The sequence below is a fragment of the Mustela nivalis genome (assembly GCF_964662115.1).
Source record: "Mustela nivalis genome assembly, chromosome: 2".
NCBI classification, from domain to species: Eukaryota; Metazoa; Chordata; class Mammalia; order Carnivora; family Mustelidae; genus Mustela; species Mustela nivalis.
The window spans coordinates 61,347,266-61,371,758 of NC_139021.1; the positions used below are offsets into that span (position 1 = coordinate 61,347,266).

Genomic DNA, 24,493 nt, shown 5'->3' on the forward strand with positions numbered 1-24,493 from the left:
ACCTCTAGAGCAGATATGCCCCACTTAGGAAGAATGTTTCCAAATCACGTATTTTGAAACTAAACTGTTTTGTACATACCTTTTTTTTTTTTTTTTTTAAATATACCTTCTTTTTGAAATTGACATTGGAGAAGGTAAATCTGTCAGGCTATGATGCACTATATAGACAGCATACAAAGAATTAAATTATTTTATCTTTTGCAGTAAAAGATGGTGAGAACTGCTCAAACGATTTTTAATTACAAGTGCAGGAGATTCTCTTTTTTTTTTTTAAGATTTTATTTATTTGATAGAGAGAGACAGTGACAGAGATAGCAAGAAAGAGAGCATACAAGCAAGGAGAGCAGCAGGCAGAGGAAAGGGAGAAGCAGGCTCCCGGCTGAGTTTGGAGCCCAATGCAGGACTCGATTGGAGGACCCTGGGATCATGACCTGAGCTGAAGGCACATGCTTACATGACTGAACCACCCAGGCACCCCCAGGAGATTCTTTAACTGTTTATATCTACAAACCATTTATCTTAGCATGATAGAGTTTAACCATTTATATTATTGAGATTTTCTTTTTAAAAAGACACTGGCACTTTTGTCAATCTACTTAAAAAGACAGCGTGGTTCAAATAAACAGTTAATTAACTGTGATTGTGATTATTCTAGAATTTTTTTTGAATCATAGGACTCTCCCGCATTCTTGTAAACAGGCTGTAAGACAGAGTTACATACTGATTTAAGCCCAAGACTCACTAGCATCATATGTTAAAATTTTTGAATAATAAAATTTGTGTAGCTAGACTGATTGGGTTTTCCTTGTTTTTACTTTTAAGTTTTATTTTGTTGCCTTACCTGACTTTAAATCGATGCAAGGATTCTGGAAAAATTCAAGATGTTTTTACTGAATACCTGCTGTTATTACAAGATACTCTTGGAAACACTATGAGAAAACAAAGGCAAATAAGATATTTAGCATACAAGCAAGGAGAGCATCTAACAAGATAACATATCTGGCACTGGAACCCAGTCTCAATAAATGTAATTATCCTGGATCAGGAATTTTTTGTAAAACTTGTTTGTCTAATCAGAGAATACATTCCTGATAACTCTGCAACTTTCTCCACAAGCAGACTTAAATGGTAGTTATAACTGGTCTCCATTTGGGCCAGTTCGTATGTCCTTTGTACTTAACGACAGAAATACGTTCATTTTTTGCAGTCTCATAAAACTAGAATAGTTTTTGTTTCTGATTGTGTTGCTTTTCTCCTAGGATGTCAAATACCAGTCATTTACAATTTTAAATTACTTTTATAAAAGGGCAAATGATACATTGTGTTATCTACAAATATCTTTACTTTTGGAGGCTGGGGAGTAAGAACCCCAATCTTATTATTAGGGTTAAAAGACAGAAGTTTTGACGTCAGGGTAGTGTCTAAACAGGCCAGATGACTAGACTTGCAAATCCTGCTACACTTAAGAATTCCAACCACAATAATTAACCACAAATATTATAATCAGGTCTGATCTTGTCAGGCTGAGGGGGTTTGCTTCTTGGAATGATTTTTAATTTATAGGAAAGGTAAGGTAAGAAAATACCAAATTAAAGGCGCTCTTAGTATTCAGTGTTGTAAAACTCCCATCAAATATGTTTATAAGAGATTTTAGGGTTGGTTGGTTTGTTTGTTTTTAGTCAAAGTTTGGGTAGATTTTGGCAAGATGAAGGTGTTGGGCAATATTTTAGACAGTTTAATTCTTTGAAAGCGAAGCGGATATAAAAGTGATGAAGTAAGAAGTCTGTGCAATAGCCTACAAATTGTTCCAAGGTACCTTTTACAGGGTTTACTCTAAAACTAATCACTCATGAATGCTGAGAGAAGCTTAGAGTCCGTTGCCTTGCACATGTCTCCTACAGGTGTCGCTGTTCTTAACATTAAAGAGAGACGACTTGGCATTTCTGGTGTGTTGTTAACAGGTGTAGCAGTGACTCTTCTCACCAAGGTTACAGTTAACACAGAGAGTACAGCTTGTATATATGATGATCACTAACATAGGATAGTATAGACCTACATTAGCTTTAAATGTAAAGATAACTTAGTTATTACTGTTTATCTATTTTTAAAGATTTTGTGAGAAACACCAGATGCTGTAGTTGACATTGAATGAATTGTTCTTTAAAAACCAGCTGAGTTGAGGGGCGCCTGGGTGGCTCAGTGGGTTGAAGCCTCTGCCTTCAGCTTGGGTCATGATCCCAGGGTCCTGGGATTGAGCCCCGCATTGGGCTCTCTGCTCAGCAGGGAGCCTGCTTCCCTTCCTCTCTCTCTGCCTGCCTCTCTGCCTACTTGTGATCTCTGTCTGTTAAATAAATTAATTTAAAAAAAAAAAAACAGTTGAGTTGAGAAATACTTTGAAGTAGAAGCTAGACATTTGGTTCCATCATTTTAGATAGCAAATCAAATTATAATAATAAATTAATTGGCTAGAATAAAGGGTTGTAAAAGCACTCTCTGAGATTTATATTTAAAATTCATGTTTTGTGTCTAAATCCTTAGATTCAAGTCAAAATAAATGATAAATATTATGCAGAAACTTTCTTGGATAACAAGAACTTCAGAAGCTTTTGTTTTTTTTTTTTAAATTGGCCGTTCCAAATTTTTGCTTTCCTGCTTGAGAACTTTAAGTGAGAAAATACCCAATTTCAAATGTTAGTTTTATGTATGTTTATTAAAGATAATATTTTGTGGGCTTTTATCTTTCCCATCTGTGATGAGGAATATGACAGTAGCAAAACAATTAATGGTGATTTTGTTAATCATGAACTTAACTTTCATTGGAGCTTGTTATGTGCCAGGCATAATTCTAAGGACCTCACATTTATTCATTTCATCTTTTTAAAAAAATTAACATATAATGTATTATTTGCTCCAGGGGTACAGGTCTGTGATTCATCGGTCTCCCACAATTCACAGCGTTCACCATAGCACATACCCTCCCCATTGTCCATCACCCAGCCACCCCACCCCTCCCACCCCTCCCACCCCTCTCCCCTTCAACAACCCTCTCAGTTTGTTTCCTGAGATTCAGAGTCTCTTATGGTTTGTCTTCCTCTCTGGTTTGGTCTTATTTCATTTTTCCCTCCCTTCCCCTGTGATCCTCTGTCTTGGTTCTCAAATTCCTCAAATCAGTGAGATCATATGATACCTGTCCCTCTCTGATTGACTTACTTTGCTGAGCATAATACCCTCTCGTTCCATCCATCATTTAGTCTTTATAGCAGCACTGTGCTATTCCTGTACCTGTTTCACAGTTGAAGAAACAGAGACACAGAGAGGTAAAGTAGCTTGTCCAATCTCACACAGCTTAATAAGTAGTAGAGTTGGATTCAAACAGGTAGTTTGCCTTCAGAATCTGGTCTAAATTACTATATAGCTGGGTTCAAGTGGTGTTGCCGGTTTATTCTGGAATGAGAACAGGATGAACAGAGGGACAGGAGAGAACTGTGTTAAGACTGAAATGATTTTGTTTCTCTGTGTTTGTACTTTGATGAGTTTTACTTCTGCTCCATTTCAAATATGTAAGATTAAAACATCATTCAAATGGTGTTTGGTTTGCACTGAAAAGAAACACATTCATGAAAAGTAACTCAGCTAAGGCAGAAATGTGCTTTCGAGGAAGGTGGTATGAGGGAGAGCATTAATACGGGGTAGCAGAGATTAGTGCAAGAAATGGACTGTGTATTACCATGAAATTAGCGTGGCAAGGAGAGGTTCTGAGTTGTGGGATCTGAAAGATATGTATTACATATTTTCTTACTTAGCTACTTTCCCTTTTTTTTTTTTTGGCAAGTGGGGCCCTTTACTTACCACATTGCTGTGATGGAGCACACAGGTATTAAAACCACAGAGAATCTGAATTCAAACACTGAGAACAAACACCTCTGGAGTATAACCCATTGCCTTGAGATGTGTTGTAAGTCATTTCATAGCGACACAAGATTCTTAGAGAGGAGTTCCCATCTGGATAGTCTTTCAGAAGGGGATCCCTATGGTTCGTCAAACTTTAACAGCTAACAGGCATATTTATTCCTAGGTGTTGTCACTTGTTCTCGTCAGTATTCATGGTAGGAAAGGCTGGACCTTACTAAATCCTTGTAGATTGGATTTGAGTGGGAGTGAGTGGGAGAGTAAAGTATGGATATAGCTTTATCATTTGTCTTTGGTCTTCCTTGATGTACCCTCCATTTTATTTCTAAAATGCAAAAGTAGCCAGTTTTATTCTTGAACTTAAATTCTCCTGCTCATTTCTTTAACTCTTTAGTGTAGGATTTTGTTAGGGTCTTCACTAGTACAGGAGAAGAATAACCGACTGTCCCTGGGGGTACAGAGAGGAAAGGATTGATCAGGGGATACTTAGTGGAGACGCTGAAGATTGAGCTGCTTCTTAGATGGTCACCAGGCCCTAGTGGATTTACAGGGCACTCTGGGCTTCTGCTGGCCATCACAGGAGCCACTAGCCACAAGTGGCTTTTGATCATTTGAAATGTGGCTAGTGTTTTGACCACAGAATGCACTCAGATTTTGAAGACACTGCCCCAAAAAAGAATGTAAAATAGCTCAGTAATTTTTACAGTATTGATTGCATGTTGAAAAGATACTATTTTGAATACGATGTGTTAAAATATATTACTAAATTTAACTGCAGATGTTTCTTTTGACTTGCAGTGTGGCTACTAGACAATTGGTGGCTCAGGGTGTCTTCTGTCCTCTGTTTTGCTTTGAGCCAGGAGGACAGCATGTGTAAAGGGAGGTGGCATGAGGTAGCAGTCTTTCTCATAGTTGATACGTCTGTGCCAGACATAAGGGCTACGCTAATGAGCAGGAAGGTATAGACCCTTCGCAAGCCCACTGTCTTCTAATCTGTAACCAGATGAGAAGTAACCAGCAATTCGAAGTCCACATTCCTTGGCAGGGAATAGAAGGCCTCTATGATCTGCCTCTATCCTCGAGATTCATGCCCCCCCCCCCCCGAACACTGGCACCTGCAGACACTGTCCCATGTTCTACATTTAATGAAAACTACAGCTGATTCTCATTATTCACGGAGGTTATGTTCTATAAAGTCATGGAAAACAGTGAATTAGTGAATGCGGAGCCATTGCTTCTCGGGAAAATAGTGTTAGGTTTCTCTGTGTCTCTGGTCATGACAGTTTAGTTATTTGATTAATACATACCTTTATTTTAAGTGTGTTTCTGTTAAATACACCTTCTTTAACATAGATTAACATTTAACACTTCACCAACAGCATTCTAAATTGGGCCTGAATGCAGCTTATCTAACACTCGTATTTTCTCCATAAGGCGCATCACAGACTCTTGTGCTTGAGAACATTAGACCTCACTTCACTATATGCGGAGGCCATTTGAAACAGGGAAGTCACCAGTAAAGAGCACAGAAATGAGAAGAATGTGGCCCTGAGAATACGGCAGAAGGAATACTCCTTTTACAGTGTAAGAATTGAAACAGGGAGGCAGTGTCACTTTGTTCAAATAGGAGGTGCTATTTGTGGAGTACTTACAAGGAGCCAAGTAGTTCAGATAATAATGACTGTTAATAAAAGCGGCTGGCTCTCTTTCAGGAGGCAATTTCTGTGCATTAGTCTGTGTACTTACATAGTTGATCTCATTCAGTTTTCATACAAACTTTAGGAAGTGGTTATTATTTCTGAATTTTACTGACGTGGAAACTGAGGCTCAGAGAGATTAAGCACCTGTCCCAATGTGTTGCACAGTGATTGAACTATGAAAGCCAGAGATGAGCCAGGCTCTGTCTGCCTTGGGGGCTGAGGAAGGGGGGGATGAAGTTCAATACAACTGTCATGCTCAGTAGGGCTTTTGTCTTCGGTGGGAGGGATGGAGTTCTGAACTCAAACACTGGAGGAACGGAGCCTGTGATACCATTTACTGTGAAGAAAGGCTGAGAACCGCCACGTATTTGTTGACTGTGGTGGCAAAGGTGCTCTCCGTCTGCTTCAGCTGCTTCTGTTTCACCAACTAATCAAACATTTCAAACTCAATGCATATCTTTTTTCTGCTTTGTAACTTTGGCTCATTCGTTGCTCCATATGCCTTTATTATCTTGTGGTTTCCTTCTTTGTGTCTTTTCAACTTCTCTCTCTGCCCACGAACAGCTCTCCTGTATTCCACAGGCTGAGAATCTGTTAGACTCAAGCGATCACCCTTATCTTTGCCTGGAAGGAACTTGGGTGCCAGGTCACTCCATTAGACCACTGGGCAGCCTGTAGATGGGACACCTGGGTGGAGTGCCTCATGATACTGGGCTTGTGTCTTCTGTGGAAGGAGCTGGATAAAAGCTGCCTTGGAAGAGTCCCCTGAGGGTCTTTAGAAAGGGTTGTGGACATGCTTGTTAGGTCCAGAGCGGAGCACAGTCGAGTCTGGTGCTCTGTGACATATACAGAGACTATATACAGGACTCTGTTTCTTGTGTTTCTTCACATTGGAAATTAGAAGGCTGATTTTGGTTCCCTGACTTTTCTTCTTGGTTGTTTGTAGTCATTGTTGTGTGTAGTCATTCATGTAGATGAATGTAGATGAAGCTGGTCAGTATGTTTATTATCAGAGTTACTCATTGTCGAGTTACACACCTCTGCCAGGGTAGAAATAGAATTCCTACAGTGACTTATTCCAGAGGCCCCTTCTGACTTCTCTGATCGGATCTTTCGTCACCTCCAGATTCTTTCAACTCCCAGGTAACCTTAAGACAGTTGGAATTAGATTCTGGAACATAATTTTCTAATGTACTTGATTGGATATGTTATCAGGGTACCTAGGATTAAGTAGGAAGACAGACAAGATAACAGATGTAAACAGAAAGTTGTTTCTTATATAAGGGTCATTGTGAGCACAACATACCAAAGTGAGAGAAATTGACCCAATTATTGCCAGACACAAAAAGCAGATTTTCACTGGAGTAGAAGGAGTGGGCTCTGGGTATAGAGATAAATTGGGGCAAAGTTGAGTTTATAGGGTCCTGGCATAATCCTAAATGTCAAACCACCTAAGTTCAGCAATACTTTGTGGTTCAGGCAAGTGATGCACTGTGTTCACTGTAGTTACATTTGGTACGTGAAGGTTGTGGGATTAGTCTGCGGGCTGGAAATGAACAGAATCGCAGAGGGGCATATCACCATGACATGAGAACTCAAAAGGAAATTCAGGGAAGAGAAGAGTTTGTGTTTCTTTGGTGATACCAAGAGGAGAGAACAAAACCTCATTCGTTCCTAGCATAGTATTGTACAGTCTTCAGCTTTTGGGTCCTCTGTTTGTTGGTCAGTTCACATTGGAAGATCAGTAATTAACAACGTGTGCCAGTGCCAACCACGTGTGGCAGTTCTGGTGCAAACTATCTGTCCCTTTCATGATGTTACAGTTGAAGATCCCCATGGATAGACATACCACAAACTTTAAGGGTGATGAGTTCATCTTTTTTCTAGCAATATTTAACCTAGATCATTTTCTTGTACCATCACCTGACAGCTCTCCTGCTATATATTTTGAGATAGTCGTTTAATGGCTTTTTTTTTAAAAGATTTTATTTATTTATTTGACAGAAATCACAAGTAGGCAGAGAGGCAGTCAAAGAGAGGAGGAAGCAGCTCCCGGCCAAGCAGAGAGCCCAATTCAGGGCTCAACCCCAGGACCCTGGAATCATGACCTGAGCCGAAGGCAGACACTTTAACCCACTGAGCCACCCAGGCGCTCCCGTTTAATGGCTTTTAATTAGAGCATGAATAAGTGTGGAAAGAGCATGGACTTGGTTTGAAACCTAGCGATTTAACATATAAGCTTTGAGACTTCGGACAAGTCATTTGACTTCCTTGAATTTGGTTTTTCTCTGTAAAACAGGGGGTGATATCTGTTTTGTAAAACCCTGTGAATTAAATTAAATGATGCAGTGCCTAATACAATGTCTAACACTTAATAATTACCAAACACCTAAAACACCTTTTCTCTGTGAGATATCCCTTCAGCATACTTGGTGTGTTTTCTTATGCATGTTTCATTTCCCCAGTAGTTTAACGTGTACACACACACACACACACACACAAACACACACCCACTTATTTAAATAAGTTCTTAGTGTCTGTTCACTGACTAAATTCCCTACGAACCTGTTATTTCTAATTTCTAGAGCAACATAGAATCTCATGCTTCTAAGTGAATTGCAGATTTTAAATTTTGCCTTTATTCTTGCAATCTAAGAGCACATTTGCTATTTTATTTCTAGGATCAAATCATTTGGTTGATTCACATTAAACTAGCAATCAATAAAAATTTCCTGCCTATCCTCACTGAACTGATCATCATCATGGTTTCCCCTGTTTAGAACTTCAAACAGTTGATTCTTCCCCCCGCCCTGTCTCATTGCAAGATTCTCCCCTTCTTTTTGTGGGTAGTTACCGTGCTGTTTATGAAGACTATGTAGTAACCTGCTTAAGCTTTCTTAAATTTTAAAAGGTACAGAACTGTATACTAAGATTATATCTTAATAACCATGGTGAAAAACACTGAAACCAAGTATCTGTTAGAGGACATGAGACATACACAGGTACGAAGACCTGCGTCTCCGTTAGCTAAAGAGGCAGCGTACTTCAGGTAGGCTCTAGAGTCAGCAGCTCAGATTTTGGTCCCCATTTCACTCACCTCTTGGCTGTATTTGACTTTGAATGTGTTTTTTTATTTTTCTGGGCTTCAGAGAATGGTAATAATAATGACTTCCTAGGGTTTTTGTGAGGATCAAATAAAATAATACCGGTAATAGTGCAGGTATAACATAGCAGATGTTCAGTGAGGTTACCTGTGTTGGCAAAATAACTTTTTATACTCAATAGCAGTTTGTAAAACAATTTATCCAGTGAATTTTAAGGGCTTCTATGTCAGGCATTCTGATAAGAGATAAAGGATAGGATAAAGAGATGAAGCATACTTAGTCTCTGCCCCTCAGGGAGCTTTAAATTGGGGAGTGAAAAAGACATAAATAATTACACTATACATGGTTAATGGTAGAGTTATATATAGGCTATTAAAAGATAGAAGAAGTGAATTTAATCTTGGGGAGAGGGCCATGTGGGCTGGGTTCTAAAAGATGAGAGGTAATCAGCCCAACGGGGAAAGATGCATGGTCTGTTCTATGTACGAGAAGCACAGGGAAGAGATGACAAGTACGTAGTGATGTAGTAGGTGAGGAACCCTAGACAGTTTACATTACCGGGTCAAACAGAATATGATGGGAGAGGAGCCTGGAGAAATAGGCAAGGGCTAGATCCCAAGACATGTGACATCTGAGGCAACACAGACTTCCTCTTGGAAGGAAGAGAGTCTACTGAAGGTTTTGAGAAGGGCAATAATCTGGAGGTAAGGAAACTTAAGTGGGATAATCCAGGTAAAAAGCGGTGACGAGCTGAACTCAAAGCTGTGATGATTATCATAGTGACAAGAGGGGAGACTGTTTATGAGGCGAAGTCACATTGTTGATGATTTGATGAGAAGAATGCAGAAGCCTAAAGATGATTTTCAGGGCACAGTCGCTCTTCCAGGTGAGGCAGTTTTGCGGTGCAGAGAAGGAACGGATGGACTTAATTTGGTGAGTTGGATTTTGAGGTGGAACCTTTGAGAGGTCAAGGCTGGAAAGAAAGATCTGGAAAACCATGGAAATAGATGATACCACTGTGGGGAGTATTAAGCTGAAGTCTTTAGCCCAATTTGGACATTTGAATTACCTGGAGAGTTTTTAAGCAAAATACTCATGGTCAGACCACACGTTCAAAGATTTAATGGGTCTGGAGTGGTGTCCTGGTCATCTTGTTTTATGTCCTATTTGTTTTGTTTTGTCTATATGTGTTTTTTAAATTGTGGTAAAATATGCATAACTTAAAATTAATCATTTTAACTATTTATAAGTACACAGCTTAATAACATTAAGTATGTTCACAGTGTTGTTCATTTATAGAACTTTTTAATCATCCCAAACAGAAACTCTGTACCTATTAAACAATAACTTTTCATTCCTCCCTTTTCCCCAGACACTGGTAGCTTCTGTTCTACCTTCTGTCTCTGAATTGATTATTCTAGGTGCCTCATAAAAGTGAAATCATAGTATGTGGCCATTTGTGTCTGATTTTTTTTACTTAGTGTAATGTTTTCAAGGTTCATCTGTGTTATGGCATGTGCCAGTATTTTATTCCTTTCTAAGACTAAATATTCCATTGTATGTATGCATTTTGTTTATTCGTCTGTTGATGAACATTTGGGTTATTTCCATCTTTTCACTGCAGTGAATAATGCTGCCAATACTATGAATATATATGTATCTGTTTAAGTCCCTGCTTTTAATTCTTTGCAGTATTTAACCCAGAAGTGGAATTTAACCCAGAAGCTAGTATTTAACCCAAAAGCTAGATCCTGTGGTAATGTTGTATTTTTTAAAAGCTCCCCAAGTGATCTTTAAATATGTGGTTATGGTTGAGAACCTATGATACAGAACAAGGGTACTTAATCTGGAAGACCCATAAAATGGTCTTCGTGGGTTAGTGACTTCTTAGGAGAATTGTGTGCTTTGTTTTGTATATCTGTGGTTTCATGTTTTGGCTTTGATCCCATTCTCAGAAGAGTTCATGACTCCAAAGTGGTACTAGGAATCACTGTAGAACCTAATTTTAAAATAGACCAAGATTGGAGTAGACGTTTCTCCAAAGAAGATACAGAGTAATCACATGAAAATCTGCTAAACATCATTAGTCATTAGGGAAAAGAAGGTGAAACCCAACAATGAGATACTATTTCATATGAAATATGATGGTGATAATTTTTAAAAAAGGAAAATATTAAGTGTGGACGAGGATATGGAGAAACTGGAACCTTTGAACATGGCAAATGGAAAACTAAAATGGTGTATCCAATTTGGAAAGCAGTTGGGCAGTTCCTCAAAAAATTAAACATAGAGTTACCATATTACTCACCACTTTGATTCCTAGGTATTTATCCAAACGAACTGAAAGCTTATGTCTCTGCAAAAGCTTGCATGCAAACGTCCATAGCAGCATTATTTCTAATCCAAAAAGTAGAAGCCCAAATGTCCATCAGTGACGAGTGGATCAATAAAAAGTGGCATATTCATCCGCTGTAATGTTTGGCCATACAGAGGAGTAAAGAAAGTACTGATAATATGCTGCAATATTGCAGAAACTTGAAGATACACAGAAGGCCCCATATTATGTGAGCCCATTTATATGAAATGTCCAAATTAGACCAAATCCACAGAGACAGAGAATGGAGATCAGTGCTAAGGCATGGGTGAGAAGGGAATAAATAGTAATTGCATAATGGGTATGGGGTTTCCTTTTGGGGTGATGAAATTTTACAGAATTAGATGTGATCGTTGCAAAGTTATGTGATTAGACAAAATCATGAAATCTACATGTTTTTAAAAGGGTGAATTTTGACAGGATGGGGTGCCTGGGTGGCTCAGTGGGGTTGAGCCTCTGCCTTCAGCTCAGGTCATGATCTCAGGGTCCTGAGATTGAGCCCTGCATCGGGCTCTCTGCTCAGCAGGAAGCCTACGTCCCCCTTTCTCTATACCTGCCTCTCTGCCTACTGGTGATCTCTCTCTCTCTGTGTCAAATAAATAAATAAAATCTTTTTAAAAAAATGAATCTTGGGGGTGCCTGTCTGGCTCAATCAGTAGAGCATGCCTCTTTCTATCTCTGGACCATGAGTTCAAGCCCTACATTGGATGTAGAGATTACGTAAATAAAAAAGCTTAAAAAAATAAAAGGGTGAATCCTATGGCTTGTGAATTATACCTCAACAGAGCTGTTGAAAATAATTTTTAAAGGAGCACCTGGGTGGCTCAGTCGGTTAAGCGCCTAGTTCTTGATCTCAGCTCAGGTCTTAATCTTAGGGTTTTGAGTTCAAGCCCTGCATCGGGCTCCCCACTGGGCATGGAGCCTACTTAAAAATAAATGAATGAATAATCAATCAATCAGTCTTTGAAGAAGCAAAAGGAGGAGGAGGAGGAGGAGGAAACAGCCAATGGGAGGATTGGCTGAGATGGAGGTCTGGATACCTGCAAAGGGGACGATCCATAAAAGAGATGGGAAGAGGATAGTGAAGCCATGTAGGAGGAGGACCTATGAACAGTTCTGGGCTGTGGAAGCCTTGAAATAGAGAGATTGAGGAGGGCCCCTGGGGGGATGTCACCCCGACAGGCAAACCCAGCAGAAAGGTGAAGATCACACACGGTGCTCCAAGGAGTCCTGCAGGTTTGGCAAGTGAATGTTGTGGAAGGCTAGAGATGCCATATTCGGTGGAGTGTCAGGGGAAAGAAATGTAATTGTTTTGGATCCTGAAGTGAGTAGAAGGGAATTGGAATAAACCACAGGCCCAGATTCCCTTATTTTGAATCTCAAAATTGAACAAACTCTGAAAATGGAAAGGTTTTTATAACTCATTTGGCAGTAAAACCTGACCTGAATGGATGTGAAATGATTTGTAATCTTCATTTGTCCCGGTTGGTGTGAATATTCATACATTTCACTGCAGAAATAATATTGAATTCGATTACAGAATGTTTCCACAGGCCCCTGTGGGGATGTTGTGATAGATGGTGTATGCCCCATGTTCTCTTCCTAAGATTAACGTGTATCTGTCTATCTGGGTTCTAAATTCTTTGGCCCCCAAGTGTTTTGGATAAGGGACCACAGACCTATAGTCATTGGGCAGGTCTAGTTATGAAGGAACAATGTGAGATTGAACAGTTGCTAAAGAAGGATTCAGGCTTAGGTACATGGGGGTTTTTTAGGACGGCAATGACCTGAGTGTGCTTATAGGTTCAAGTAGAGAGGAGGGAGAAATTTTGGCAAAAAGAGGCTTGGTAGCAAAGTCTTGGAGAGGATGCGGGGGGAAGCAGGAGATGGGGTTGGAACGTGGGTGTTTACAAGAGGAGGGATCACACATCCTCTGAGACACCAGGAATGATGTTGACGATAGTGGTGGATATCTTTGTGAGAAGGAGGAAGGGAAGTTGAGTAAAGTCAAATTGAACAGCTATTTGCTGAAGTGGTAAAAGCTGGAAATAATTGTTGGCATAAATAGAAGGAGCTGACTTGAGAACAAATAAAAGAGTTGGCAGGCAGGACCACGGGTCCAAGTCAAGTTTAGAAAGCCTTAAAATGTCTGTGGGGCTATTCTGCCCCTCAGCTGTATGATTTTCTGTGTCAGTGCCACTTCCACGAGTAGAGAAATCTTGGGATTAAGTTTTGAAGAGTAAATCTTGGGAGAGGAGATGTGTGAAAGGGAACTGAGGGTGCCCGGGGGCTGGTGGTAGCTGCAGCTAGGTAGGGAGGGAAATGGGGTAAGGGCAAGGCCAAGGGACTAGGGTTCCTTGTCCATGGAAGACCAGTGATTGAGGAGGAAGACAGTAAGAAACCTGGTGCGCTGGGAGATGGTGGGAGAAAGTGGCATTCAAGTTGCAACAATTCTGGGTGGTAACAAGACTCAGGGTGTGATCGTAGGAGGCAGTGGCTAAAGTGAAATGGAGGTGAACTTTGTTGGAGCTGAGACCGACGAGGACCTCTGAGAATGCATATCAGCTCATCCACACAGACTTTGAAATCACCCAGGATGATGACCTATTTGGGCTGAAGAGGAAGAACTAATTACAGCTCAAGCTTTTGAGTAAATGTGGAGGATTGAGAGGCATGTTGGTAAATCTCCGACTTGAATACAGATGGCGGGTGTTTTATAACATGGGTTTCAAAGAACCAGATCTTTATGCAAGGTAACCCTTGTACTAGAGCCGTGACCTAATAGCTGCTCTGAGGAGTGTATTGCGAGTATGACCCCACCTTCTCCCCCAAGTATGTATGTATTTGTGTAATGAGGGAATGGGCAGCTTCTGGAATGGACTACAGGGGAGGCCCAGCAGGGGTGCCAAAGTAGCTCCATACTCTTGTAATCGGGTCAAGGGTGTAGGGGAATTTGTTAGCAAGAGTAAAGGCTTCAGAAGGCACAGGGAGAGATGTAGGGTGGAGTAGAATTGTTACAGGTTTTATTAGGGAAGAAGCACAGGTTAGATTAAGAATAATGGGTGTTGACCAGATGTGAGAGTAGTTTCATCTTTGCTCATATTCAAATACCAAATACACTAGAATAGAAAGATTGTGAGGGGTTTTCCTTTTTCGGTTTAAAAATTTTTTATTTTATTTTATGTACTTGTTTTTGTATGTATTCCCATTATTTTAATACAAAGGTATGTAGCATAGTGTCACCATGCTGGTTTGGACTTTTTATTCTGGACTGCTAATACTCAGATTTTCCTAAATGTCATCTTGTTATCACACATGACAGCTGTGTTTTGTGTCATCTGCCTATCTGATGAATAGATAGTTGGGGTTTTTTTGTTTTGTTTTGTTTTGTTTTTTTGAGTCACTGATTAAAAAAAATAAACCAGACTGGACTGGAGAACTTCTCTTTGTTTATAATAACCAGTTAATTAATGCCAAGAATGTTATTCCACAACCTGGACTGATTCTTCATTGTCATCCAACCCCGTAGTTCTAAGTCTGCTTTCCTTTCCAGATAGTGCTGGGCAGGCTTTGGCTGATCACCTGGGGTCCTTCTGCAAGGGATTCTGGTGTCATTGGTCTGGGGTGGGGACAGGAAATCCATACATTTAAAAGCTCTGTGGGTGATTCATTAGCGGCCAACCTTGAGAACCACCAGTGGAACCCATATTTTTCCTTCATCTCCACAGTGACACTATGTCAGATGCATAGGGGACTGGTACATACTGTCCCTGTGCTGTATCCCTGACTCAGCATTCTTTTATCAAAATAGAAATGAAGTTCTTGTAAACATTTTAAAGGTATTCAATTCCTAGTAATCAGTTTAAATTATAATGTCATGCCATAATCTTCAAATTAGAGTGTGTTAAAAAAATCATAATACCTATTATTATTGTCTATTTTGCTGAAATGGGAACTCTCATACCCTGCTGAGGTGATTGTAAGTTAATAACAGCTTTTTTGGAAAACAACTTGATAATACCCATAAATAGACATAAATACGGTCACACCCTTTGATCTAGCAATCACATTTCTGCGACTGTTGTATTGAGACTATTGATTATTGTTTTTTAAATTTTTTATTTTTATTTTTTTAAGATTTTATTTATTTGAGAGAGAGAACATGAGCGGAGGGGAGCTGCAGAGGGAGAGGGAGAAAGAGACTCCCCACTGAGCAGGGAGCCAGATGTGAGACTGGATCCCAGGACCCTCAGATTACGACCTGAGCCGAAGGCAGACACTTAATGACTGAGCCACCCAGGCGCCTCAGAGACTATCGATTATTGTTAATAATCAGAAATATGGATCAGTATTTATATAAAAGGTTTTTATTACAGTGTTATTTATAATAGTAAAAAATGGAAGCAATCTTAGTAATTAACTATAAAAAACGATTAAATACATTATGGTGGGCACCTGGTTGGCTAGTCATGACCTTTGGCTCAGGTCATGATCCCAGAGTCGTCAGATAGAGCCCCATGTTGTTGGGCTCCCTGTTCACTGGGGAGTCAGCTTCTCCCTCTCCCTCTGCCTGCCACTCCCCTTGCTCGTGCTCTCTTCACTGTCAAATAAATAAAATCTTTAAAAATAAATATGATATCTTCATATGATGGAATAGCTTAGATCCACTAAAAAAACTGTTTATGAAGACATTTAATATCATGGAAAATTTTTAGTGTGTATCATTAAGAAAACAAAGCATGTGTAAAATTGTATATATAGTTTGTGCTTAATTGTATTTATATATACAATACATCTTAAAATACTAAGCAGAAATGTTTTTAAGTTAATGGTGATTCTCTGGGTCATGGAACTATATGCAATTATATGTGTTAGCATTTTGTATTTTCGAAATTTTCTATACTAAGCACATAACACTTTTATTACGCAAAACTAATAAAACGTTTATAAAAGTAAAATTCTTGGGCACCTGGGTGGCTCAGTTGGTTAAGCGACTGCCTTTTCAGGTTGTGATCCTGGAATCCTGGGATCAGGTCCTGCATCGGGCTCCCTGCTGGGTGGGGAGTCTTCCTTCTCCCTCTGACCCTCGCTCCTCTCATGCTCTTTCTCTCTCACTCTCTCTCTCTCAGTAAATAAATGAAATCTTAAAAAAAAAATTAAAATTAAAAAATAAAATTCTTAGTTTTTTTTCTTTTTTCTTTTTATTTTAAGATTATTTATGTATTTATTTGACAGAGAGAGAGAGAGAGAGAGATAAGCAGAGAGTACAAGCAGGGGAAGCAGCTGGCAGAGGGAGAGAGGGAGAACTAAGACCCTGGGATCCCAGGTCCCAGGATCCTGGGATCATGACCTGAGCTGAAAGCAGACGTTTAACCAATCGAGCCAACCAGGCACCCTAAAATTCTTACTTTAATCTCTTTAGCAAAATTCATTTGGGATGAATTGTTGGAGAAGTCATTCTTGCTTATAATAATCACCAGTGTGTTTTCTAAATATTTGCAGACCGCCCCTCTATCTATTCAACAAATTAGTCGGGTTATCACCATTAAGCTTAAAAGCCGTGGTGCTTGTTGTTACTGTTGTTCTTTATATGTTTTGAATAACAGCATTACTGAGATTTCCTGCACAGAACATATAGCTGACCCTTCGTAGTGTACAATTCAGTGGTTTTTAGTTGATTCACAAATTGCATAACCACCACCATCTAGATTGAGAACATTTTCATTAACCTGAAAAGAAACCCTGTACTAATTAGGAGTCACCCCCATTTCCCTTTCCTCTTAACCCCTGGCAACCACTAATCTGCTTTCTGTTTCTATGGATTTACTAATTCTGAAGCGTTCATATAAATGCAGTTGTACACTGTGTGGCCTGCAGCAGTATCCTATTCGTAAGTCTTCAGCCCCTCCCCCCTCCACTGCCAGAAATATCATTTAGGCTCCCACCATGCCAGTCTTTCTAGCATTGCTGTGACTTTACCATCTCTGGCTCAGAACTTTTCGTTGTGCCCCTAGTTTATGAAATCAGCAGGAACTACTACTCATTCTAGCATTTGAGGTTTTTTGTCCTCCGACTCTACAAAGTAGGCACTTACTAAATATCTGGTGAATAAATGAATCCAATGAATAAAATGTACTCTGCCTTATCTGACCCTTTCCTTCTCCCTCAGGGAAGAAGATAATTACTCTGAGTTAGTCGGATTTCAGGTCACTGATGGGGCAAGAAACCCTCTCTCTGAAGTTTAGGGCAGTGGTAAACTTTAGCAAGCATCCAACGACTGTCAGCGGGGCTTGGTGGAGGGCTGGCTGCCCCCCTCCCCCGACCACCCCCAGAGGTCCTCATTCCCTCAGGCTGGGTTATTGCAGCGTTGGTGATCTAGTGGTGAGCATAGCTGCCTTCCCTCGGGCTGGGCTAGAGCCAGACCGTGCATTTGTGACCGTTCTTGGGCGGCACTTTCAGACCACAGTTCCAGGGCCTGATAGCCGACCGGGAGGGAGAGAGGGTGGGTGAGGACACAAAGATCGGGGCTCCCCAGTGGCCTAGTGCTGTGTGTTACAAACAACTCTGGCCCAGCCTTGTTCTCCATTAGCTGTAGCAGGCGCTCTGCTCCTATCTCCTGCCCCAGCTCCCCACCCCAGCTTCACTTTGGAAAATTGTGCCCCCTCTTCCAAACCCAGCTCAGGTGTTCATAAAACCTTCACCACGGCTCCCCACAACAAGAAGCAATTTTCTCCGTAGTAGAACTTTGTATTTCTCATATATACTGGATTCTGATAATTCCATTCTTGTTTCTTTCTCCTAAATCCTTGATTTCTTGAGACTAAGTTGAGTTTCTTACTCAGTAATTGTACTGCCGTGTCCGTAGAACACAGTAATTTGCCCTTAGCATCTTACTCAGTAATTATCAGTACAGTTGAACATCAGAAGGAAAGAAATGCAAATAGATTTTTAAATTAAAACCCTATAATTTAGGCTATATTTTTAATACCAAAAAGAGACCTACCTGTATTAATTACAAACTTAATCTCATATGAAACTTATTTCTTCAGGACCAAATGTGTTTTTGTCCTAAGTAACAGTCATCGCTCTAGGTTTTGAAACATTGGCCTAAAACAAAACACCAAACTAAAGAAATCATATGCCTGTGTTATGTAGACACACGTGGTATGTCGTGATAGCACTGAGAGCCAGCTGAATTTTCTCCATGTCGTCGAGCCCAACTGCTGCCATGGTTTGGGTTTCAGCATGAATTCTTAACCCTTTTTTGGTTTTGGACCACATAAAAGGAATATGATATAGTTAGCTGTCTCTGAGGTGTCAAGTAATTATCTTAATTTCTTGTGTCATTTCAAGTTTATTGCTTGCCTGTTACGTTTAAATAAGATGCAGCTGTCTTACAAATCTTTATCCACAGGTGTAGGTTCTATAAAACAGTTATTTGCACATTGTAGGACTAATGAAAAAAAAAAAAAGGTGGAGAGCACTACATTCTCTAATAGGAGTTGGTTTTAATCTTTCCAGTGTCTATTCTAGACTATTTATTTAGTCCTTTAAGTGATTATTATTTGAAACACACTTTAAGCTAATTTGGGTCTGAATTCTATAAACTACCCAGTAGGTAATTAGGAGCTACCATTCTTGAGTCCAATTATATTTATAGTTCTACAGAACACCTTAACTCTCCATCTGAAGTTATTAAAGGGAGAAAACCCTCCATTTACAACTCTCCAGGACAACTCTGTCCTCCTCAAAAGTCCTCAAAACCTGAGGGCTCCCTGGCCTCAGATCCTGAGGTCAGAGAATTGAACTCTATTGTACATAGTCAAAATAATAACAATATGATTGTATTTTTGAAAGCTGTTTGTGTATCCCAAGTTTGAAACTTGAACCAAAACATACATCTCCTGTCAACTACTATAGTATGGTCAGTTTCAGCAATTACTGAGATCCAACATTTGAGAGAGGAAAAAAAAATAGTGTTTGGTTCATATTTTTAGATGCCAACTTTATTTAAAAAATGTTTTCAGAATAATGATTCTTATAAATAACTTTCTACATTCTAGTAATTCTCAGTAAATCATTCTGTGGGTATGTTATTTGCAGGTAAAAATGCTTAATTTGGTTTATTTTTATAAAACCAAATTGGATGGGGGGGTGGGGCTGTCAATCTGGAGCTGCCCTTTTCTATTTTTAATGGCAACCGCTGCCTCACAGCAAGTAGTGTTCAGAGTTATTGTAACGATGCGACTGAAAGAAAGTTTATAGGAATCGGTACGGTGAGAAAATGATTCAGACGGCCTCCCATCAAACCAAGTTTTTCCTCCTTGCTCATTTTCCACTTTTGTGGAAGAGTGGTAGAGAACAGAGAAAATAGAACAGAAAAAAAAAATACTTCAGAGAGACTTCTCACACAGGTTTTACACTAGTGAGGAAACATTTTTTAAACTGCCAAAGGGGCTTGTCGCCCTGTGCTAGTTTTTCCTCTAAGCACAAGCATTGAATTTGGTTCCTAATACTTTATCCCTGGGATGTGCTGACGAATTTTGCCCGTGTTTTGTTTTCCTGTTTGATTAGAGATAAAGAACTCCCAAGAAAGTCTGAGTTAAAATGAGTGAGAATGAGAAAAGGCAGGAAAGAATGAGTATCCCAGGTCTCATCTGTGGTACCCAGAGACTGCGGTGGGAGGTAGCTAGTGGGAGGTAGCCAGCTGAGCTTGCTGCCGGGAGAGTGCTCTGGACCCTCTCCAGAGGGAAGTGACTAATGATGCAAGAGAGAGAAGTGGTTTTAGTTTTATGCACCTTGAGCTGGGGGAAAAGTAGAAGGGAGTCTTTCATTTTTCCTGCTGGAATCCAGGAAGCCTTCATAAAGAGGATGGTTTTTCAGCTGAGCTTAAGGGATAGGATTTTCCTGAGGAAGAAGAGCAATTTAGTAACCTTTGCTGGAAGGCTCTTATGATGTGGGTATTTTTCTTGCTCTAAGAGCATCACATCAGTAGGAGAGAGAATATGAGAAAATACGAGAAAGTTCCTGAAGTTAAGGAAAAAAAGTGATAAGCCCAAAAGGACCAAGAGCTTCCATCTTTCTTACATAGAAATACATTTGGAGAAGCATAAGTTGGTTGTAAGATCATTTTAGTAGTCTGGAAACTGTTGTGGGATATCTTTTATCAAAGGAAGTAATTTATACGTCAGATTTCATTTAAATGAAGGTCGGTTTCTTCATTGATTTGGGGCAGCCTTTGTCTTTCTTTTACTATAAGGGAGGCTTGCTTCAGTTTATGCAATATTCTTTCCAAAAATATGCATGTAAAGAACTTGTGCATTTGTAATCCGCATTCCAGAGAACTGATTATTTAAAAAATCTCTTTCTGGCTTGTCCCGCCCAGCCCCCCACCAGCAGTACAGCCAAGTTTCTCTTTCCTCCTCTTCCCTTCTTCCTCCCTTCCTTCTGTTCCTTCCCTTACCCCTTTCCCTTTTCCCCTTTCCCTTCTCCCTCCCTGTTCAAAGTCTTCCCTTCTTTCTCCCTTACCTTCCTCCTTCCTTCCTCACCTTCCCCTCTCCCTTCTTCCCTTTTATCTTCTTTCCTCCTTTTTTTTTTTTTAACTCATAGAATTCTGATGTGTTAATGAAAGGAAATTTGGAGAAGAGAAAATTACAGCCAAAGTACCCATCAAAACAATTTAACTGCTAATATTATGATGAATTTTCTTCTATTTTTTCCCTATAAATTAATCATCTTCTCCATCTTGTCTCACCATCAGCTTAAATTATTTCATAAACATTTACATGCTATCAAATTCAACTTATAATAGCTTACATTGATTAAGCCCTTGCTAGGCACAAGTCACTGTTGTATGCCTTTTAACAGCTCTTGCTCTCAACAAACTTAAAAAGATGGGTATTGGGGCGCCTGGGTGGCTCAGTCGGTTAAGCGTCTGCCTTCAGCTCAGGTCATGATCCTGTGTGCTGGGATAGAGATCCCATGCGCTGGGATAGAGTTCCATATCGGGCTCCCTGCTCAACGGGAAGTCTGCTTCTCCCTCTGCCTGCTGCTCTCCCTGCTTATGCTCTCTCTCTGACAAATAAATAAATAAAACCTTTTTTTTTTAAATTTTATTTATTTATTTGACAATGATCACAAATAGGCAGAGAGGCAGGCAGACGCTGAGCAGAGAGCCTGACATGGGGCTCGATCCCAGGACCCTGGGATCATGACCAGAGCCAAAAGCAGAGGCTTTAACTCACTGAGCCACCCAGGTGCCCCATAAATAAAATCTTTAAAGAATAAATTTCACAAGAAAGTAGTACTTACCCTTTTAAAAAAAAGATGGCTTTTATTCTTTTTCTTGAGGAGATGAAGATATTAAAGTTCAAAGAGCTTAACTAATACATAATATTCCCGGGATTCCAAACCAGAGTGAACAGCAGAGGATGTGCTCTGAGCCACTGTACATTGCACAGCTTTTCATGGTTGCGTAATAAATTGTGTTATGAATCTTAGAGGTCTGTCAGAAAGGTCTTTGCCCAGAGTCACTCTGTCAAAAGAGAACTTTCCTGACCACCCATTTAAAAGTCTACACTGTGCTCTACACTAACCCTACCTTACTTTTCTTTAAAGTGCTAGTCAGTATCAGATAAAGTAAATGTTTATTTATTCTACTATTTCTTCCCTCCCCACTTTTTTTTTTTTTTTAAGATTTTATATGTTTATTTGACAGATAGAAATCACAAGTAGGCAGAGAGGCAGGCAGAGAGAGAGGAGAAAGCAGGCTCCCTGCTGAGCAGAGAGCCGGATGTGGGGCTGGATCCCAGGACCCTGGAATCATAACCTGAGCCAAAGGCAAAAGCTTTAACCCACCCAGGTGCCCTGCCTCTCCACTTTCTCATTAGAACGTAAGAAGGTAATGAACTGGTCTGTCTTGTTCATTGTGGTAGACCCCAATATGTAGAACCATGGCGGGGCACCCTTCAGTAATACGTGTTGAATGACTGAATGACCTCACCGTTGCGTTACCTTTGCATGAATTCTGAGTTTCTTAATCAGCCTCCATTGGGACTGATGGGCTACAACAGTCACATGCTCTGTGCTCCCCTTTGTACATCCACCCTGAGAGCCTGCAGCACTCCATACCCAGCAGTGCACTGCAACCCAGCGGGCTTCTTATGTAGAGTGGCTTGTGCCACTGTTTCATCATTTAATCAACTATTATGTAACTTAGTATGAGTTTGAAAAGACACACATGCTTCTATAAAAACGAGGATGGATGCTTTGAAAAACTCTAATGGACAAAAATTACTGTCAAGTAAGTATACGCAACGCAACTATAATAGATAGAAAAAATAAGAAAAATATACCTCATAAGCACTGTTAAGAAATCAGATTCTCTACAATTTCTAGCTGTGTTTTAGATAAAGAATGAGTAGACAGTGCCTTACTAATATCAGTTCGAAACTCCAGTGGAGAGGGGTAGTCTGGTGTTTATGTTTAAAGCCAAAACAAAATGATTAAAGGTAGGTGTCATTTTTATCATTGCTCTTGATACGTGACTTTTAAAATCAACCAATTACTACTTCAGTTCTTTAGGAAAAGAAGGTTTTTACTGTTTGGAATGAAACTCAGCCTTCTTAGTGTGCCCCAGAAAATTTCTAACTGGTTTTGTTATTTCAATAACTTCATAATAAATTCAGTAATAACAATACTAGTTCATTTCCTTTCAGGGAGTAATTGCTTGTGAGCTGAGGCATGATTTCCTCTCTGCACCAGAATGTGAGCTTCAGGAGGACAGGGACTTTGTTTTTTTTCATGGCCCTGTTTCCAATGCCTACAGTGGTACCTGGGGCATTAATAAGGTACTGAGTGGATAGACAGATGATTCCAAAGTATGAATGTTCTTTGTAGAAAAAAATGTTTTGCATTTTGCAATAATACCGTTAGATTTTTAGCAAGAACAAAAGTACTTTCAAATTATGTATTCACTGGTGATCAAATTAAAATATACTGCTTTCTATAATATATATTAGTTTCTCTCTTTAGTGAAAGTATCAAAATACAGGAACCTCAGCACTCACATTGCAGTGGTTAAGAAATGAGGAAGTGTTTGGATTCACTTATAAGCTCTAAAACTTCCTAACTGTGGCCTTCGTCAAGTTGCTTTATCTGTATCTCCATTTCCTCATCTGTAAAATGGGGCTAAACCTAGGTGGTTACGGCATTGAAGTATTCATAAATGTGAAGTCCATAGTGGGCACCTGCCAAGCTAGGAAGTACTCAGTGAATGATAGTTATTACAATTATACCTGAGTTTGATTCCTGACCTGTCATTTATTATCTGTATCACTTGGGCAAATGAGTCATGAAAACAGGTCAGAGAGTTTAGGTGATTTGCAAGGTGAGAGAGAGAGTGTGTGTGGACACATGTATAAAAACATAAAAGTGGGGATTTTTTAGCAAGAAGATGTGTGCCAAGTGCTCAACCTCATAGTAAGTGTTTCCTGAATGTTAGTGAGCACACACAGAAACTGCAACATGCTATACTATGAGAGGACTTTCATTTATTTATTTTAAGAATGTTTTACAACTGGAATAATAAAAGTACTCTTTATATAGAAACAGATGGTCTTGCCCTTGCCATTTCTGTAAGTTTTTCTCATAAATTGAGACCTTTTTTTTTTAATCTCAGAATTTTAAAGACAGTTTCCAAATAAAGACAGATAAATGAATTTTAATCTGGACAAGTTAGGAAACTCCAACACAAGCCCTGCATTGTAGTTGTTGGTTTGATGACTTTTTTCCAGAATGTTCAGCCTCAAGGAAAAGCTGGGGGCTTCGAATGTTGACTGGGGGCTGAGTACACAGCGCTTGAAGGGGAGGGCCATGCCTACATTGTGCGAGGGACCCAGCTCCTTCCTGAGTCTTCTCGTGGAGTCTTCTCTTCCGAGGCCTCACTGAACCTCGCCTTGCTATTCCTGGCCATATTAGCGCCAGCTGACGTCGCTGGGGATAGAGGCAGCCCAGCGACCAGCTATATTAAGGAACTTAGCCTATGAGAATTCAGAAAGTAAAAACCATCTTCTGCCACTGATGTCATACTAGACATTTTTCCCCCTGTTGGTAATGATAGTTTAGAATGGCTCTCTGCGGTTCACATATTCTGCACGGGATTTTGCTCAGCTCGGGCTCCAAGAGAGGAGTTTGCCTGCTCTAGGAGCTGTGTGGATGATGGAAATGTTACAGCAAAATATCTGTGTACCCGGTGAACGTGAACGTCACTGTGCCTTTGATTGTTGCAGCATGTGTTACAGAGCTGCGGCTGCCCGTTTGCAGCCTAATGTGTTTATTCCAGTCTTCCCAATGGCATCTTGAAGTGTCTTTCAGCTAAAAAATTCATGAGTATTATTGGCTTTCAG

At 39.9% G+C, this 24,493-nt stretch overlaps 1 protein-coding gene across 20 annotated transcripts in view; it reads left to right on the forward strand.

Annotated features, from left to right (window-relative positions):
- The window catches only part of NCOA2 (nuclear receptor coactivator 2), a 304,156-nt gene that overhangs the window by 163,239 nt on the left and 116,424 nt on the right, over nucleotides 1-24,493 (forward strand). The window lies entirely within an intron of this gene.